Source organism: Amblyraja radiata, chromosome 34 (genome assembly GCF_010909765.2).
Source record: "Amblyraja radiata isolate CabotCenter1 chromosome 34, sAmbRad1.1.pri, whole genome shotgun sequence".
Classification (NCBI taxonomy): Eukaryota; Metazoa; Chordata; class Chondrichthyes; order Rajiformes; family Rajidae; genus Amblyraja; species Amblyraja radiata.
This window is the reverse complement of record NC_045989.1, coordinates 8,175,104-8,193,142: the sequence shown is the minus strand read 5'-3', so window position 1 is coordinate 8,193,142 and position 18,039 is coordinate 8,175,104.

Sequence of the window (18,039 nt, the reverse complement as noted above, 5' to 3'; positions counted from 1 at the left end):
TCCTGCACAACCTCCCCACGCCCTCGGCAACCATTGAGTTTGTTTTGGTATAACGCAGGAGATTTTTTTCATTTCGTGTAGTTTTGTTTAGAGATGCAGCGCAGAAGCAGGGCCCTTCAGCCCACTGAGTCCACGCCAATCACACCGCACACTAACACTAATCTACGCACACTAGGGACAATTTACAATTGTACCAAGCCAATTAACCTACAAACCTGTACATCTTTGGAGTGTGGGAGGAAACCGGAGTACCCGGAGAAAACCCACGCAGGTCACAGGGAGAACGTCCAAACTCCGTACAGGCAGCACCTGTAATCAGGATTGAACCTGGCACTCTGGTGCTGTAAGGCAGCAACTCTGCTGTAGGGTGGCAAATCCTAACAAGGCTGCAATGAAGCGATGCCGTGATCATCTATTTTTACGATGCATTTGTAGGGGCATAGCTTGGCCAGGGCACTGGAGACAATGCCCATGGTCCTCCAAGAGATGGTGTTGTGGAATAAACTATGCCCAGCAAAGACGGCGCTGTTCAATGTCTCAGATAAAAGAATATATTGATTTTCTAGTTTAATTTATTGTCACGTGTACCGAGGTAGAGTGAAATGATTTTGTTCATTTTTTTGTCAGCGGAAAGACAATACATGATTGCAATCGAGCCATTCACAGTGTACAGATACGGCTGTATCTCTAAACTAAACAAGATACATGATCAGAGAATAACATTTAGTGCCAGATAAAGCAAGTAAAGTCTGATCAAAGATAGTCCGAAGGTCTCCAATGAGGTAGACAGTAGTTCAGGACGGCTCTCTGGTTGTGGTAGGATGGTTCAATTGCTGATAACAGCTGGGAAGAAACTGTCCCTGAATCTGGAGGTGTGCGTTTTCACACTTCTATACCTTTTGCCTGATGGGAGAGGGGAGAAGAGGGAGTGGCAGGGGTGCGACCCATCCTTAACTATACTGGTGGCCTTGCGAGACGTAAATTTTGCATTGAAATGGTTGCCGCCTCAATACTGTTCACTGGGATTTAAACATGAATCAGAAGGAAGAGTACTAGCAAATTTGTCAGAAATTATATTGTGAAGCAACAATCAAAATGATACAAATTGATTTTTTTTGAAATTGAGTATAAAGATGTCAACGTAATACATCAACATGTGCATCGTGATAATACTGAAAATAAATTATAATGTTTCAGCTTCTTTAACCATGGGGGATATTTCAGACATGCTCAGTTTGGGCATCAGAGAGTTGGTTCAAACAGCAAGGCTTCTAGTGGGAATGTTGGAGACTTCAGCTGAGTTTACATCGATCCAGTGAAACACTGGAGGGATATTATTAGGAGAACAATGTCAAACAAGAACTGAAGAAGGGTCTCGACCCAAAACGTCACCCGTTCGAGTGTGAACAAGGGTCTCGAGCCAAAATGTCACCCACTCCTCTCCAGAGATGCAGCCTGTCCTGCTGAGTTACTCCAGCATTTTGTATCTATCTTCAAGTTGAACAAGAGTTGGGAGAGTGGGATAAAAACTGACAGATATGAAGAAAGGACACAAAGTCAATCATCATCTCTGGAGAACATGGATAGATGATGTTCCAGGTCAAGGCCCTTCTTCAAATATCCTGCTCTGGATAGCACACAACAAAAGCTTTTCACTGTACCTCAGTACACTTGACAATAAACTAAACTGAACTTCCAGATTGGATAAGAAAAGTTTAGAGGGATATGATGGGTAGGAAAGCTATGGATATCTGCCAAACGCAGGGAAGTGGGACTAGTATAGATGGAGCCTCTTGGTCAGCATGGGGAAGTTGGGACGAAGGGCCCCAATCTGTGTTTGGCTCCTAGTCTATGGTGGAATACAACCCCTGACCTGGTCACCTGGCATTCTCTTGAATAAATGGAGCCTCCAGATAGTGTGATCGCACCTTCTCCCTCGGGTGCTGCTCTGATCCCCGTCATCGGCAGACAGGCCAGGACAAGCCAGACCTCCGCACCGCAAACTGCCCCTGGCTGCCGGAAAACACCGGAATCCTGGACACTGCTCCGGACTGCACCAAGGCCACAGCCAGAGGTCCAAGTAGCGGTTATTGGAATGGCCGACCGCACCTCATCACCATCATTCCTTAAAATCCACGGCAACTCCAGCCAGAGGGAAACAGGAAGAGAAGAACAGGAGAGGGAGTGGAAGCAGGAGAGAAAGAAAGGAAGAAAGAAGTGAGAAAGGAAGGGAGAGAAGGTGGGGTGGGATGCCTCCCTATCAGGTGAGATCCCTTTTTGTGGACTTGGAGGAAGACTGAGCTGCCGGTAAAGTCCAAGACCACCAACATCTCTTTTGAGGCCAAGAACCAGTGGTAGGAGAAAACCTGAGACCACCAGTGCATCCCCACCCACCGACAGACAACAAGGGACTGCACCCACACACAGAGTGCAAAGACTGAGCTGCCGGGACAGGCCCAAGACCGTCAGCACCTCCTCTTCAAGGTCAGGACTGAGCTGCCCGAATAAACCTTGAGGATGCCAGAATCTCCTCTTCGAGGCCAAGACTGAGCCACCGAGCCAAGCCCGAGATCACCAGCATCCCCTTTGAGGCAAAGATTGCCAGGACAAGCCTGAGATTGTCATGCCTCCGCTCCAAGGCCAAGACTGAGCTGCCCCTTCAAGCCAGAGAGCACCAGCGCCTCCTCTTTAAGGTCCAGACTGCGCTGCCGGGACAAGTCTGAGATTGCCAGCACCTCCTAATATGCACACGTGATGAGGGACTGTGCCCCCACCTGGAATTCGACCTTCTCACACTGAGGTCCTTGACTATAAATAATCCATATCACGCGAGTTCACCCCACTGCAAGAGCCAGTGCAGTCATTGTTGACCCGGTGTCATCCACGAGGCCACAGTAGTTTTGGAATTCTGTCTCGCAGAGAGAACCAGACCCCCTGGTTAGTGTTACGTCTCTTTGCACCCTGGCTACTTGTAACGTTGTCAACTGCACAGGCCATGCTAATCCCTGCATTTCCCATCGAACCTTATTTTCTCCAACGGTAATGACAACAACTTATCTCTGGCCAATAATCAAGAAAGTCAATGTGCCGGGTCCAGGAAAGATCCAGGGAGATCCAACTATCACTAGAGGAGCTGCACTCGTGGTCAACTAACACCAGTCAGGGTACCCCAAAACCTTTTACCTTCATAGCCGGGGACTTCAACATGACGCCCGGACCTGATGGTTTACCTGGTCGTATTCTTAATACTTGTGCAGACCAACTGGCTGGAGTTTTTGCGGACATCTTCAGCCTCTCATTATTGACGTCTAAGGTTCCCACCTGCTTTCAGATAGCATTAGTAATACATAGAAACATAGAAAATAGGTGCAGGGGAGGCCATTCGGCCCTTTGAGCCAGCACCGCCATTCATTGTGAACATGTCTGATCATCCCCAATCAATAACCCGTGCCTGCCTTCTCCCCATATCCCTTGATTCCACCAGCCCCTAGAGCTCTATCAAACTATCTCTGAAATCCATCCAGTGGTTTGGCCTCCACTGTCCTCTGTGGCAAGGAATTCCACAAATTCACAACTCTCCGGGTGAAAAGTGTTTACTCACCTCAGTCTTAAATGGCCTCCCCTTTATTGGCCCCTGGTTCTGGACTTGCCCATACAGGTGGCCAAAAAGAGCAAGGGGATATGTCTCAATGACTATCGACTGGTGGCTATAATGTCTGTGGTGATGAAATGCTTTGAGAGGTTGGTTATGGTGCATATACAGTTCAGTTTGGGTTATTGTCACATGTACCAAGGTACAGTGAAAAGCTTTTGTTACGTGCTATCCAGTCAGCGGAAAGACAATAAATGATTACAAACGAGGAATGACGTTTAGTGCAAGGTAAAGCCAGCTAAGACCAACCAAGTCCAAGGGTCACCAATGAGGGATAGTAGTTCGGTACCGCTCTCTGGTTGTGGTAGGATGATTCAGTTGCCTGAGAACAGCTGGGAAGAAACTGTCCCTGAATCTGGAGGTGTGCGTTTTCATGCTTCCTTACCTTTTGCCTGATGGGAGAGGGGAGAAGACAAAAGGTATAGACGTGTGTGAACACACACCTCCTACTTCAACAAGGAACTTGGTACAGGTGTACAGTAGCTGTATAATATAATGTGTAGGAAGGAACTGCAGGTGCTGGTTTAAACGGAAGATAGACACAAAATGCTGGATTAACCCAGTGGGGCAGGCAACGTCTCTGGAGAGAAGGAATGGGTGACGTTTTGGGTCAAGATCCTTCCTCAGATAGAATTTTGCGTCTATCTTAGGTGTACAACATAACCTATTTATTGATACGATTTATTTATTATGTTTACCTTCCAGGATGGGTTATTGGGGAGAGATAAGGTCAACCAAACCTCGGCCTCAAATCCACCACATTCCCATTTATGTTTACGATAAAGTCGTCCATGCAAGCACAGGGCAGGGGATGGGGCAGTGGAATCCCAGCAACAACCGAGCTTAATCCCTGTACATGCAACAACCTCGCTCTGCAAGTTAAGATGCAAATCGTGTATCCCAGGGAAACCAGGTTTTAAATGGGCACTTTCATGCGCATCAACAATCCTGAATTCCAAACAGATCGGATCTAATTTTACTCTTGTTGTGTTTTAGTTTATCACCCTCAGTTATTCATTGCCTTTGATAATTTATGACAGAACATGCCATTCTTGCGATAGACTGCACGTTGCCACTTTATTTTTGAGTACGTGCATAATCCTGCTCAGAGTGTTGCCTTAGATAATAACGTGACTTTGCCCCATCCACACCCTCCAGCACCAGATGCCGGAGCAACAAACTCAGTCCATTAGAAACAAGCTGATAAATTACGTCATAAGGTATTGAGACATCATACAGGCCCCTGCTCGTTCCCTGAAGACCAGAAGCCGGGGGGATGGAGCCGGTGATGACGAGGGATGAGAAAGGTGAGGCCGGCAGGAGAGGAAAAGGGAACCGATCTTTAGTTTAGTTTAGAGATACAGCGCAGAAACAGGCCCTTCGGCCCACCGAGTCCGCGCCGACCAGCGATCCCCGCACATTAACTCTATCCTACACACACAAGGGACAATTTACACTTATACCAAGCCAATTAAGCTACAAACCTGTACGTCTTTGGAGTGTGGGAGGAAACCGAAGTTCTCAGAGAAAGCCCAAGTGGTCACGGGGAGAACGTACAAACTCCGTACAGGCAGCACCCGTAGTAGGGATCGAACCCGGACCTCTGGCACCACAAGCACTGTAAGGCAGCAACTCTCACACTGCACCACCATACTGCCACGATGTCTGGCCTACCGCACACTCGAGGTCGGCTGCATGGTGCACAAAGGTTGATGGGTGAGGAGAGGGATTTTGGTTCACTGGTCCATTCAGACATCCAAGGAAGACAATGGCCACAACAGACAGGAGCTTGCCTGGAATGGGTAACGCTCATAATCACCAGAGTGCGGACTGGACTTTGAAAGTGGTGCCAAAACATGATGCCTCTTGCATTTGTGATCAGTGGACTATTTCTGTACACTTGCTAATCGCGGATGTGCTTGGGTAAGGCAATACTCTACTGGACTGTTTGTAAGGAAAGGATTCGCACTTCGCACATGTAACAATGAAAGCACCATTGCACCATTGGGCAGCAAGACAGGCCCTTCAGCCCACCAGGTCAATGCCGACCATCAAATACGTACCTGCACAAATCTATTCATCATCACTTTGTAAAGCCATGGTTGTAGTTCTGTGCACAGTACTGGTTGCAACACCATGGGCAGGAAATTATTGTACTGGAGAAGGTGCAGAGAATTTTCACCAGAATGATCCTTGGGATGCAACCTTTCACTTATCAAGAGAGACTGAGAATGTTTGCCCTGGAGTGAAGGGCGTTGAGGAGGGACCTGAAAGGGGGATACAAAATTATGAAGGGCATAGGTTGAGGAGATATCTGCAAACTTTTCCCCCTCAGCCAAGGTTTCTTAAACTGGAGGGAATAGAAAATAAGTGGTGTAGAGGGGATCTGAGGAATCTTTCACCCATAAGGTGGCTGGAATCTGGGACACACTGCCTGAAAGTGTAGTGAGCTGGAGAACTCTTGGAATGAATTCGTACCGTGGGACAGGGGTTTGAAGTAAACCTTGGCCACATACTGACATGGAGACCAATATCCATTACATGGTCCTCCTCCATCACACGGATAAATCCAACCCCATTAATCTGGCAGCAACGTCACGTGGCCAACTCTTTTCAGGAAAATTAGCCGCATCTCAGGGGTCCAGAGACTTAGAGCTTGTGCTCAGTGAAACTCCATCTCCTGAGGTGACGCGTCCATATGATTATACATGGCATCATTCACATCCCGTGAAACACGCACTTACCACCACTGGCACGCTAATGCAAACTTTGGAGTCCAAAGATCATTCCATTCCCGTCCAATCTGCGTTACACCCAATTGCTGCTCTCCCCCGTAAACAACCATCATCTGTTTGAAAGTCAGGCTTGAGATGAGCTATTAATCAAAAACACATTTGTTGTGCATTTTCTCTTTCAAATTATTTTAGCCTATCTGCCTGGTGTCGATGTTTCTCACATGGGACTGTATTTATAAGTCATGCAGCCATCAATCTTACAACCCACTTCCTGCTAATCAGAAAGCCATGAAGTGGAGTCACAAGATTAATGTCGCAATGAGTGTCGAGTGCATTCGAGTGCATTTGGTACATTCGAGTTTGATGCATTTGTTTTGCTGCCCCTTTTAATTCGGTACTCTGAGCAGACACCATCTGTAATCTTTGCCATTCTAGCATTCTGCCCTTTGTTTTTCATTCATCCTGCGAGCTTGTGTACACCTTGTTTTGGGCAACGGTATGTAGGGCCTGTATCGGGAATTAGAGTCTGAGTTTTACAGTGTGGAAACAAGCCCTTCGGCCCAACTTGCCCTCACTGGCCACAATGTCGCACCTGCCTGCGTTTGCCCCATATCCCTCTAAACATGTCCTATCCATGTACCTGTCTAATTGTTTCTTAAACATTGACCCCTGACTCTATGAACTTGCTTTCTTCCTCGTGTCTGGCCATCGTCTATATCCCGTCTTTCCGGTCGGTCAGTTGACGGTCGGTGGTTGCAGAATTGGCTACTTCAGTCAGTCACTGTGGTACAGTTTCTGTCATCATCATTGCCCGGGATGCGCCACGTGGAGGCTTCTGCTCGCATCCCTATGAATTCTTACTAAGCAGGACAATCGCAGTCTCAAAATATGTGGTCGGCTATTTAGGGCAGAGGTAACGCGATTCACCATCATCCTCCAGAGCTCCTCTATAATCTTTGCTCCAGAGGACAGTGAAGCATTGGAATTCTCTACACAAGAGCGCAGCGGATGTTAGTCACAGAGAGGCAAAGATCCATCAACTTTTGAATTTTAATGGAATCAAGAGAAGCCTGGTTTGCAAAGGCAAATGGTGCACATGGTGGCCTGTTTTTATTTATTTTGTTCTTCTGATCCATAGTTGCCATCCTCAGCATGGACACCAAGGAGATAGAGGTCAAGGAATTATCTTCCCAGCCACGTCATCTGAAATATCTCGAGTTAGAGTCAAGTGTGTTTAATTATCATATGTACCGATAACGGAACAATGAAATTCTTACTTGCAGCAGCATACAAGGCATATGATACAATTTTATCTAATATCCTTGTTATATGTTATATTTGGTTTAAGTTTAGTTTAGCTCAGAGATACAGCACGGAAACAGGCCCTTCAGCCCACCGAGTCCATGCCGACCAGAGATCACCCCATACACTAACACTATCTATCCTACATGCTAGGAACAAAGCCAATTAACCTACAATCTTGCATGGTTTTGGAGTGTTGGAGGAAGTTGGAGCACCCAGGAAAACCCATGCAGGTCACGGGGAGAACGTACAAACTCCATACAAACAACACCCATAGTCAGGGTCGATCTTGGGTCTTTGGCACTGTGAGGCAGCATCTCTACAGCTGTATGGTGTTATAATAATAAATATACATGTTATATATAGTATGCAACATAATAAAACTGTGGCACTTATACCAAGTGGCACTTATACAGTCAATAATTAATTGTACATTAAATTCATCCTTTAACTCATGCAACCAATCCTTTGATCAGCTGGACATCACTGTGCCTACTCTTCTTGTTCAGTTGGAGAGATCCTTCAGTCAGACAGACCCGAATCTTTGCATCCCCCTCCGCCACCCCAAGCGTAAAAGCTCTCTAAAAAATTACATGATAAACCATTGCAGACAAATACTTGCAGTAGCTGGGTCCTTGATGAAGCATCTAAAAGCATTTCTACAGGAGTATTACAAGTGTTAAAATGTGTGCTTGCCGATGGGATTAAGCAAACAGAATAGGTTAGAGTTAAATAGAGATTAAGTTGTGTTAGCCAATCTTCATTCACTTCAGAGAGTGTGCATCTCCTGAGAAGAATCTTTGCATTCATTACTATGTAATTTGTTTTTTAAAATTCATTGCAAAAGTGGTTCAAAAGAAAGGCAATGTGCTTAATTAATGGTGTAAGGGAGATACGGAAAGGATTAGAGACTTGGACTGCGTTCTGTGAATTAACAAGTGTACAGTGAATCATTCAAGTGTTATTATGTGCCTTGCTGTCCCACAAGTTCAGCAACACCTCCAACACTGCACTGAGTAACAGAAAGGTGCCTAGTGCTAGAAATAATGCCAGACCCAATGGGAGCATTCTGAGTTATAAACCACGATTAAAAACCTGGGGAGTGGGATTTAATTGTTGACTTTGTGTATTAGTTTAGTTTATAGTGATACAGGGCTGCCAACATTGGGTGAGAGTTGGGAGTGAGAAAGTGCAAGAGACCAAGCCCGAGAGGGCGTAGTGGCCGAGGGGGGGGGGGGGGGGGGGGGAGGGTGTGCGGGGGGGGGGGGGGGGGGAGGGGGGGGGGGGGGGGGAGGGGGGAGGGGGGGTGTGGGAGGGGTGGAGGAGGGTGTGAGAGGGGTGTGTCCCCCCTCTCATTGGTACAGAGCTTTTGTATTTTTCAGCTTTACATTGTGCAATCTGGTGCATACTGTAGCGAGTCTTTTAACTAACACTTGAATGCAATATATATGCTTTAAATTGGATTAGCTATGAATAAGGTTAGGCTAAATTACATTCTTAATTACATTCCACATTAGAGCCAGGCTCTGTTCAACAGGAGCAGCACATGAATGATCTTAGTGTATTCATGCATGGAAATCAGATTATAATCAAGCATTTGGTCCATGTTGACCAATCTTGGTCTCACTGCACACCTGGTACAACTCCTGACCCTGACTCCAGTTGCATACCTTTTCTCATTCCTGAGCCTGAGTCCAGCCTTACACCAGGCCCCCTATTCTACCCTGATCATAGCTGCTTACCTACTTAGGTTCCCAGTGCTGAACTCTTCCATTGTCCCAGCTTTGACTGCACACCTAGTACTATTCCAGACCTTGACTCTGGATGCACACTTGGAGTTGCTCCTAGCCCCTCTGTGGTATTCATAACACAACAATGATAAAAAGATCTTTGTTTTGATTGCACCTACTTTGAATCTTCAGATGTCCTGGTTCAAGCTAAAACTAAAGACAAACAATAACCTCCTCACACATTTCCCTGCAAGTGTCTATGTCACTCCTTTAAAATATGCCCCTTCTTTGAACAAGCTCTTAAACATCGCATCTGAATCAGTTTCCACTCCTTGAGGATGTTCATCTACGTGTTTAATTAATAAAACAACAAGATTGTGGACATTCTATTCAACCTGTCAAAGGAATTGGAGGGGGGGGGGGGGGTGGGGGGGGTTAGAAATAGTCAGTGAGGTAAACAAACATAATAGTTGAGTGGCAAATGACAATAGGGCTACCTTCCCGATATTTAACCGAAGGAAATAATGGGTTATCGGGGCTGTATGTTGTGACAGACATCCTGACATCTTGCATGTCATTTTAATATTACACTTATCCCATCCCCCTGGATATTCCGGATGAATAAATTAAGGTTTTGTCAACTAATTACAAATCAGGCTAATTACAAATCAATAATATTAACCTACTCCGAAACACGAAGCGCTGAGCATTGGGATCCAGATATCACGGACAACTGGCCTCAGTTCCCTGCTCACATCTGGCAGTGCTCTCTATCTGAACCAGGGACCATGGAGCGTTTTTGAAATTGAGGGTGCTGGGCGATCACTGATCACTGGTCTTGGTGGTACCCAGCGAGGGAGTAAATCGACCGAGTGAGGGGAGGGTGTGGGAGGATGGTGCCCCCCCCCCCCCCCCCCCCCCCTCCCACGGTAGGGACTTTTTGAAATTTTATGTATTAAAATCATGTTTTAGTGCATTGTAGAAGTATGTAGAGGAAATTCAGAGTGTCTCCGAGGATCCTCCAGTGCTTCTACGCAGTGGCGGTGGAAAGCATCTTGTCCGGGAACATTACCATCTGGTTTGGGAATTGCTCTGCCAAGGACAAGAAGGCTCTGCAGAGTGCGTTCGGCCGAACGCACTATGGGAACTTCACTTGCCCCCCTGCAGGAACTATACATCAGGAGGTGCAACTCCAGAGCCAACAATATCATGAGAGACCCCTTCCACCCCTGCAACGGACTGTTCCAGCTGCTACGGTCAGGCAAACACCTCCGTTGCCATACGGTGAGAACGGAGAGGTTGAGAAGGAGTTTCATCCCAGAGGCCATTCGGACTGTAAACGCCTATCTCACCAGGGACTAACTCTACTGAACGTTTTTCCTTCCATTATTTATTATGTAAAAGAATATGTGTGTTATGATTGTGTTTATAGTTTGTTTGGTTGTTTGGTTGTTTGTCTTTTGCACAAAAGTCCGCGAGCATTGCCACTTTCATTTCACTGCACATCTCGTATGTGTATGTGACAAATAAACTTGACTTGACTTGACTTGATTTTGTTTGAAGCATTTTTAGGAGGTAACTTTTTAAGGGGTAACATTTTCCACACAAAGGGTGGTGGGTGTATAGAACAAGCTGCCAGAGGAGGTAGTTGAGGCAGAGACTATCCCAACATTTAAGAAACAGTTAGACTGATACATGGATAGGACAGGTTTGGAGGGATATGGACCAAAAGCAGGTAGTGTAGCTGGGACATGTTGGCGGGTGTGGGCAAGTTGTGCCTGTTTTCACACTGTATCACTCTATGACTACATTATACCTCCACCATGCATGAATGCTTCAAAATCAAGTGGTCGAGTTTTATTGCCATATACTCAAGCATAGAAACATAGAAAGTAGGTGCAGGAATAGGCCATTCAGCCCTTCGAGCCAGCACTGCCATTCAATATGATCATGGTTGTCCATCTAAAATCAGTACCTTTTTCCTGTTTTTGTAGAAAGCTGTGGTTGATGTCTGTGTTAAATTCTATTGTGTATTGGGTGTTCTTTTTTACGTGTATCGCTGCTGGCAAATTCATTTCACTGCACCTTCGTTGGTGCATGTGACAAATACATTTGACTTTGAAGTGTAGAGTAGATGTAGAGTAGATTTTGCGCCAGAGACCCGGGTTCAACCTTGACTGCGGGTCCTGTCTGTACGGAGTTTGTACGTTCTCCCTGTGACCACGTGGGTTTTCTCCGGGTGCTCCGGTTTCATCCAACACTCCAAATACGTACTGATTTGTGAGTTAATTGGCCTTGGTACAATTATAAATTGTCCCTAATGTGTAGGATAATCCTAACGGGGTGATCTCTGGTTGACGTAGACTCAGTGGCCATGGAGCGTTACCTCTGTAGTCTCAAAATCTAAATTCCAAAGTCAATTGTTTGAGGCCACACCCTGTCAGTTATTCATGTACTGATATTTAATGCATTTACACAATTCCTTTCCAATTAAAAACGATTAAATAAAGGAGAAAAAGTTTTCACACAAATACATAAAATATAAATGTGTAGAAAGGAACTGCAGATGGTCATTTACACCGAAGATAGCCACAACATGCTAGAGTAATTCAACGGGGCAGCATTTCTGGCGCGAAGAAATGGGTGATGTTTCAGGTTGAGACCCCTCATCAGTTCCTTAAGGGCCTGTCCCACTTGGGCGTCATTTGCGCCTCATTTACGTGTCATGTAGAAAATTGGTCGACGCGTCGTGACGAGTGGGGGTCGCCTGGGTGACGCGCGTATAGCGCATGGTGAGGCGTGGAATTGCATGTCGTAGTGTGCATATCGCGCGGCGCTCCAGGATTTCGTTGTGTATCGAAATCCTCACCCGCGTGACGTATCGCTTACGCACGCTGTCGTCGCACGTGTATCGCGTGGTGACGCATGGTTACGTCACCGTGCGTCAACGTACGTAAACATGTGATGCCGCAGTCGGCCCGCCTTTTACACGTCATGTAACCTCTAACCTCGTCCACACAGACCTCTTCCTGGGTTTCTTGCTAGCCTTTCTTGTTGTACTCCTGCCTGGCTGATCTGTAAGTATGAGGGCTGTTGCCAACAGACGTATCTGTTGTTGCTGTAGCAATAAAATCTGTAGTTCTTCCATGATGGTCTCGATGCAGAATAGGGAAGCAGGGTATTCTAATGACGTCACACGCACCAGAGGGCTGTGCTGACGCATGATGACGCGTGATTTGCGCGCAATAGTCGTGCGTCTGTCACTACCGGCCTGTCGCGTAAATGACGCCCAAGTGGGACAGGCCCTTTAGACGGGCGTAAATTATAAATTTGCTAGTGCACTACATTCTCAGCGCAAGGCCTCAATTTCAAAAGCCACGTTAGAGGTTGCTTTGTGGGTGATTTGCTTCAATGGGCATAGTGTGTTGCTGATGGGAGCGGTTCCTGTAAGACAGCTGGGCGGATTGCTATTATCTTCTGCTGATCTGAGGATTTACTCTTAATCTTCCAGCTTAACGTTGGCCTCTCGCAAATCTAAAAACGCAACAGACATCCCCCCCAAAAAAATTGCAGTCATCCCAACGTGGGTGATGCAGCCAAGCAGAGAAAAGTGTGACAAGGTTGACTGGCTCCTCATTTGCTGCAGGAGGACCAGTGTGTTTTCAAAACTCTGCCCCAGGTCCTGGCTCTGGTCCGTTGGGAGGCAGCGGACAAGAGGGCAGACGGCATCCAAACAGCAGCTGGTGCGGTGAACAAATCGGGCACCGCTTGGTGCTTGTCCACTAATATGCCCACCTGTCCTTCTGCCTCTGACTTGACCATCTTACAAATGAGCTCTCTCTCTCTCTCTCTCTCTCTCTCTCTCTCTCTCTCTCTCTCTCTCTCTCTCTGTGGCTTAAATCTATATTTAGGTGCTGATGGCCGTATAATTGACACCTCGGGCTAGCTTCTAAGCTGTGCGACGACTCCTTGTTGCAATTAAACTCCCACTGACAGGTTTCCATTGCACCTTTTACACATCATGGTGTTCTGACGTCGCAGAAGCTTTAATCAGTCCACGAGTATTCCCTCCACAGATGCTGCCTGACCTGCTGAGGTCAAGGGGTTTAATTGTCTTAGATTAGTTTTGTTTAGTTTAGAGATACAGTGCAGAAACAGGCCCTTCGGCCCACCGAGTCTATGCCAACCAGCGATCACCCCGTACACTATCCGACACACTAGGGACAAAATTTACAATTTTTACCGAAGCCAATTAATCTTCAAACCTGTACGTCTTTGTGGAGGAAACCAGAGAACCCGGAGAAAACCCATGCTGTCCCGGGGAGAACGTACAAGTTCCGTACAGACAGCACGTAGTCAGGATGAAACCCGGGTCTCTGGCGCTGTAAGGCAACAACGTTATAGTTGCGCCACTGTGCACGTATGTACTGAAAATGGACAGAAAAACTCAAATTAAAAACCAACATTAGTGCAAAATAAAAGACCAAAGTCCCTCGTGCAACCAAGACAGTTTGTAGTTTCATTGGTGTCTGGGGTGTTCAGCCGCTGGATTGCTGTTGGGAAGGAGCTGGATCTGGATCTGGACGTTAGTTTTCAGACTCCTAAACCTTCTTCCTGATGGCAGCAGTGAAATGGGAATGCCTGGTTGGTGTTGGTCGATGCTGATGCTGGCTGCTTTTTAGAGGCAGTGCCTCCTGTAGATCCCTTCAATGGTGGCGAGGTCAGTACCAGTGATGGACCGGGCCGCTCCGCTGATTTGTCAAATCTCCTTCTCTCCTGGGTATTTCAGTTCCTGAAGAGGCCATGAGGCAGCCAAGTCAATGTTCATACCGCTGGGGTGCAAACTGCTCAAGCAAAATATCAGATGCTGCTCCTCCAATTTACGGTGGGCCTCACTCTGGCCATGGAGGTGGCCCAGGACAGAAAGGTTGGATTCGGAATGGGAGGGGGAGTTGAAGTGCTGAGCCACCGGGAGATCAGGTTGGTTATTGCGAACCGAGCGGAGGTGTTGGGCGAAGCGAACGCCAAGCTTCAGTCTGGGTTGTTGCAGAGTGAGTGGAGGGCTGTACGTTCAGGGGGGGAGAGGTTAGAGTGAGACAGGGGAGTGAGAAAGCTGAGAACGGGTGGATCAGTATGGAGGTGATGAGCATGTGTGAGAGTGCAGGTTACTTGGCAACAACAGGGGGATGGGATTCTCTGAACATTTGACCAAATGGCCTTCTGTGTTGTGAAAAGTCACAAAGCAACTCAGACACTACCTTGCAAGTATCATTCTACCCCCCCCAATCTTTCCACCCCCCCCCCCCCCCCCCCCACCCATGCTCAGCAGATATTAGATTCGGGTAAGATTTGCATTCTGTTAAATACAACAGGACATTCGTCTTTCTAACAAACCTTTTCCAATAAAATAACACTTATGGTTTTTGTTTAATTTATGAATTGACAAAACGTTGGCGCGGTGATAATTGAATGAAACTTTGTTGTCACGTGTACCTAGGTACAGGGAAACTCTGTTTTGCATACAACCCGGTAAAATCATCCGGCAGACCGCACGTGGGCACGTACACCAAGAGTTGCTGCGCTCCTGGCGCCGACTGAGTTACAAAAGGTTCATTGAACAGTCTTATCTACTTGCAGCGGCGAACCAGGCCTGCCACCGTAAGTGAACACAGGCAGCCCCCCTGCCGGGTCTCTCTCCCCCCCCCCCCCACCCTTGGTTCTTGGCGGCCAACTCTCCTCGTTCTCGGCAGCGCAGATCCCTCCGCGCTCTCAGCGGCGCCCCTCCCACTCTTGGTGGTGCAAGGTTTGCATAGATCGGTTTTGCCCTGAAACCGAATGGCTTTGCTATCCCACTTGGAGGCAATTAAGCACCAGCCACATTGTTGAGGGTTAGGATCCACATACAAACCAGACTGAGAATAAACCAGCAGATTATCTTCCCTGAAGAACATTAGTGAATGAAATGGGTTTATAAACGACATTCTGGTATCTTCGTACTCGCTATTACTGAAACCCGTTTCCCATTCAAGATTCATTTACAGTAATTATCTGAATTTAAATTATCCAGCTACACAGTGACTCATATCTCCATCATTAGTCTGGAACATAAAAGCAGAAAATGCTGGAAAAACATAGCAAGTTCGGCGGCATCTGCGGAAAGAAACATTGGATGGATTTGATTTTAATATTAAGCATCTGCAGTTATTTTTGATTTTCATCGCTAAGTTAACCATACCACCATACTTATATATCACTGATGCTACTTGTTCATCTGCTTACCACACACTGTTTCACTATTTCAACCGCAAACATTCCTACCATTATGTACACGTTAGCTCATTTCTTTGCTCATTAAACTGTATTAGACAATTGGAACCTTTTTTACAGGATCTGAGTGAATCACTGGCGGCTTTGCCCACACTGTCACACACGGTACGTCAATCCACCCTGACACAAATCAAATAGCTTGTGAGGGAGAGGGACAAAGTTTGTGTCTCCCTCTCCCCTGACATCAGTCTGAAGAAGGGTCTCGACCTGAAACATCACCCATTCCTTCTCCCCAGAGATGCCGCCTGCCCCGCTGAGTTACTCCAGCATTTTGTGTCTATCTTAAGTTTAAAAGGAGATGTGTAGGGCAAGCTTTATTTTATACAGGGTTAGACGAGTGGTGGGGGTGATGGAGGCAGATTGGGCCTTTTGGATGGGAATATGGACATGTAGGGAATAGAGGGATTATGGATTATATGCGGCCAGATTAGAGTTGGTCTTCACATCATGTTCAGCACAGGTATTGTGGGCAGAAAGGCCTGTTCCTGTGCTGTACTAATGTGTTCCATAGGTGGCTTAATCCTGTTCAAACTACCCATATATATGCAATGTGCAGATCCTCCCGACCAAATATACCTCCCATCTAGAACCACCTACACACGCGCTTGGCACCAATCTCTCATCAGCCACTGTGTACTCAGTCCACAGGGGACTGAGCAAGGGGGCCGTCGAGAATAAGGGGGGGACCTGGCAGGGAGGTCGCCTGTTGCCACGTGCGGCAGTGGACAGAAGATAGGACTGTTCGGTGACCTTTTGTAACTTTGTCGGTGGCAGAAATCTGGCGACACTTGTGTACTGCCCAGGTGAGCTCTGTCACGTGTTGTAACCGGGTTGTACGTAAAACAAAGCTTTGCACTGCACCTGGGTACATGTGACCATGAAGCATCGTTGAATCATTGAGGAACACCTCCCTGAATGAAATCCGTTAACTCAGCACAACCACAGTGCTGTGAGACCCAGAGGATGTGTTTAGTAAGCTGCCAGAATACATATGGTGGTTAAATAAAGCAGTGGGTTTTATTCTGAATAATAGCTAATTTTCGGGGGGAAATAAATCTGTGGAGTGAAGACTGCTTGGTCTTCGACCCCAGTCAAGGATCTGTTGGACATTGACGGGGCAGAGTCAAGTGGGGACACCCCTCAAACAGGGGAAGGGAGATCACCCCAGGCGGGGCACAAGAGTGGCAAGGGTGTTTTGTTTGAAGATAGGTGCGAACACTACTGAGTGTGACACTACTGAATGTATAGACACTGAGAATGGCTGAAGAGTATTTACACGGTTTATATTTTGTATAGTGTTATTTGTTTTTTGAATTTAAATAATTGTGTTCTGTGCAAGCTTTTCCCAACGGTTATACTCTTGGTGTGCAGTCTGAAGGAGGGTCCTGACCCGAAAAGTCACCTACCCTTTTTCTCCAGAGATGCAGCATGAGTTACTCCAGCACTTTGTGTCAATCTGAGTCGTAACTCTTGGCTTTTGCAACTGAATTGAGTAAAGATAAATTAGCATTTTGTCCCATCAGCTCAATGCAAAGCACGAGCATCTGCAGTAGCCGGTATCTCCATCACAAACCACTGTAAGTATATCTTCTGTCCAATTCCCCAAGAGCCTTTTGTACTCTGCACTGCTCATCTCCAGAAAGGAAAGATGCGGAGAAAAAAAAAATATTCATAGCAGAAACCCAGTCAACTGCGATAAATTAACTGGGAGCTGAGAGTCAAAATGTTGAACTAATGCCATTATATGAGTCCTTGGGAAAAATAGTACTAGCTTCAGTAGTTTACTAAGACAATCACGTCACAAATTCTTTTACTGGGCATATATTCTCAGGAACAGGAAGGTGGCACAGTGGCGCAGCAGTAGAGTTGCTGCCTTACATCGCCAGAGACCTGGGTTCGATCCTGACTACGGGTGCTGTCTGTACGGAGTTTGTATGTTCTCCCCGTGACGTGCGTCGATTTTCTCCCATCTACCTTAAGACTGATGAAGGACCTGGGGATCAGCGGACAAGCCCTACGCCAGGCCATCAAAGAAACATCACGGGTGGCAGAGCGGAGTAGCCAGTGGCTCTGGCTGAAGAGGAAAGACCCCATTTGGTCTCCCAAGTAACCGACTAGACAGATGCAGAGGGGGGTGGTTCTGGGATGCCAGAATGCACCGCTGAGCCTACTGGAGACGTTGTGGGTTCAATCAGCGAAACGTCGATAAAAGTAGGTGCCCACTTGATAACCCCAATGACGTGTCTGCCTAGCCTTTCTCAACATCAGAAGAGCATAGGTGAGTGCAGAAGGA